Genomic DNA, 3,100 nt, shown 5'->3' on the forward strand with positions numbered 1-3,100 from the left:
TTAATTTTAAAACATATACACAGATTAACAGCAATGTGTAATTGGCCGTTTTTGTTTGTAAATCTAATGTGTCAATAATCCCTTATTTTTCTAACTGCATTTTTTGAAAACATTACCTTTTTTCTCTATTTTTGAAATGTTATTTAAAAAATTAATATTCCTAACACAGTTTTCCATAAAAGTGCCAACATTTAGTTAAATAAAAATGTCATCTATAACTAAAATCTGCTACCTATCATTTTTAAATTTAAAGTTCATAAATCATCTATAATTTTGTGCTAAATATTCTCTCATTAACAAACGTTCCAATTAAAAAATTGTGATTGTTTTGAAATTTATGCTGCCAATAATAACTGTTGTTTCTTGGTAATTTAAAAATCAGCACATTAGTTTTAGATTTCCAATAAATCAACCATGACATAATAATAAATTAGTTGAATTATTCATCAGCTTTGGAAACACCGTAAACTCAAAACTCCCATGGCATAATACATAATAAACTGAAAAAAATGTATCCATTATTCCAATACTAATCTTATTACTAAATATTTCTTTTTGCAATATTATTATAATATATAACCTGTTTTTTTAAAAAATACTTTTTACTCATAGTACATCAATTATAAAATAACTGAATAACCAACTAAAGTAATGTAGCATATTAAAAACTGTTTGTATGTTAAAAAATTTTAATTTCTGGGTTTTGAGTGTACGTCTTATACAATTATATTAGCTGCTATATAATTTGTGTATATTTGGATTGAATATAAATATTGTATTTATGTCAAAATCTAGTCTGAATATATTATTTTAGTTGGTTTTTTTCTTAATTGAGCTTAATATTATTGTATTATTTCATTAATTGTTTTGAATCGCGTTTTCAATCATCCAGGGTTAAAAATAAAACACCAGTTATAAGTATAATAGGTCTACCTGTTAAAACTTGATGAGTATTTCCAAATATTGTGTGCTCTACTATCCTTCACAACCTTAATTTATTGTTATACATTTATTAAACTTATAAGTTATAACTATAACATAAAGACAATTTTGATTATTAATATTCTGTTTGGGAAACATTGGATTAAATTATTTTTTATCAAATAGTTGAAAAACTTATTATATTCATCCAAGACATAGTTTTATGTTACTACATGTTTGCGCAATGAGAGGCTAATAGGTCCAATCTTACTCATAAGACAAATTTTTTTCAACTAAAAACATTGATCATACAATTCCTTATTTATGTACCTACTATGTTTGAATCTGGCATAATATTCTTTGATCATTCATCTTTTATTTATTTAAATATTAAATAAATGGTCATAGTTGCCGTATATTGTACCTGTACGTATGACGCACAATAATATTCTTGTGATAACGAACAAACATAATCATTTATAACTTCTGTTATTACAAAATTTGTACAATCACACAAGGTACTCATTTATAGTTATTGTGTCGAAAATAAAATAGAATAAAATTTAAAATTCTTTATTCTTTTGTCCTTATAAACAGCATTTTTTGACACTAAATAAATTGATGTTTGTAGCTTAGAAAAATTTAGCATTTAATTAAAATTCATTTTTTTTTTATTATAATATATGTATTTCGACTTGTTAACAATTTTCAATTCTAATAGTTGTTTAATAAATATTACTTAACAAACCCATAATCGTAAGGATGTGCAAATACATATAAATAAAAAAAAAAATGTTTATAAATATATATTTAAATATATATATAAATAATTCTGTGTATGTATTTATTAAAGGATTACAGAAGTGTAATTATAGGTACCATTTATGCATTTATATATATTTAACATATAAGTGTTTGTAGGCCAATATTTAGTATATTCATTTATAGTATGAGCCCTAATTCCCTTAATATTGACAACAACATTAATTATTTTTAAACAGAATGTTTGGAGTAATTGTTTACTTTTATTTATTTTATGCTTATAAAAAACAAATCAATGGAACCAATTTATAGACAATATTATTGTTAGTAGAATAGTAAAATTTTCATTGGTGGTTTAACTATTTATTTTACTATTACTGTTTTTTTTTTTCACATTTTTCTTTATAAACGTGTAAATGTTTATATTATTTATTTATTTTCTATCTAATTATACATATAATAATTTATTCCAATTACACAAAAAGAAAAGAGAAACTTTATATTGTATCCGAACTGATAACATGTTTATTATAATATATTTGAACCATTATGGTTAATAAACATATTATTGTATATTGTGTTCTTTGTGTTCAAACTACAGGACTAACTTAATTATGCAAAACGTATTGAGTGTGTTCTCTAATCGTACTGTATAATATTGCATTCTATATATTGTTAAACCCGAATGATTTATTATTTATATAATCCTATTTTATATGTCTATATACATACATATATTATTTTTATTTATCAATGTATTGTTTATTTTATTATTATTTATTATTATTTTTTTTTTTTTTTTTACCTAGATTAGATTCTAAAAGCAAATAATATGAAATATAATATATATTGGACCCAAGTTACTAAGGATGTAAATGAATAACAATAATAATAATAATGATAGTTCATTTTATGTTTTATTTTATAAAATAATCAAACAACTAGTAGGTGTGTTAATTGTACAGCACAAACTAGTGCACGAACACCCTACTGTAGTTAATTTTTTTTGTATGTTATATATATCTTATTATTTTATAAATTAAATTATACTCACGGAGAGTGTACAATTGCGATATAAATTAATACTATTTCTATATGTCTTGTATTAATTACACAAGGTGTTTTATTCTTATTTTTAAATGTTTATTTAACTAAATATTTCAATTATCGTAACTAAAGTGTCGCATTATTCCTCTCACTTTGATCACTATTTATCATTGTATTATACATTAATATATATAATATATTGTAGTAAATTATTTTTCAAAAACTCATCTATATACAAAAAAAAAATAAATAAATATTACACTTCATACAATAACTCGTCTAGGTTCTAATTTACATCGACCATCAATCGTATGTTCCGATTATTTGTTATTCCATTGACCATGAGATATATTATTATATGGAACCTAAT

General features: G+C 22.1%; 1 protein-coding gene across 1 annotated transcript in view; it reads left to right on the forward strand.

Moving 5' to 3' along the window:
- Positions 1-34, forward strand: part of LOC100166893 (ras-related protein Rap-1A-like) — a 9,090-nt gene extending 9,056 nt beyond the window's left edge. The window contains 1 exon segment of the mRNA NM_001204954.1: positions 1-34. This exon segment is cut by the window's left edge and continues 366 nt beyond it. The gene's annotated coding sequence lies outside the window, so the exon portion shown is untranslated.
- The last annotated feature ends 3,066 nt before the right edge of the window (positions 35-3,100 follow it).

Source organism: Acyrthosiphon pisum, chromosome X (assembly GCF_005508785.2).
Source record: "Acyrthosiphon pisum isolate AL4f chromosome X, pea_aphid_22Mar2018_4r6ur, whole genome shotgun sequence".
Lineage (NCBI taxonomy): Eukaryota > Metazoa > Arthropoda > Insecta > Hemiptera > Aphididae > Acyrthosiphon > Acyrthosiphon pisum.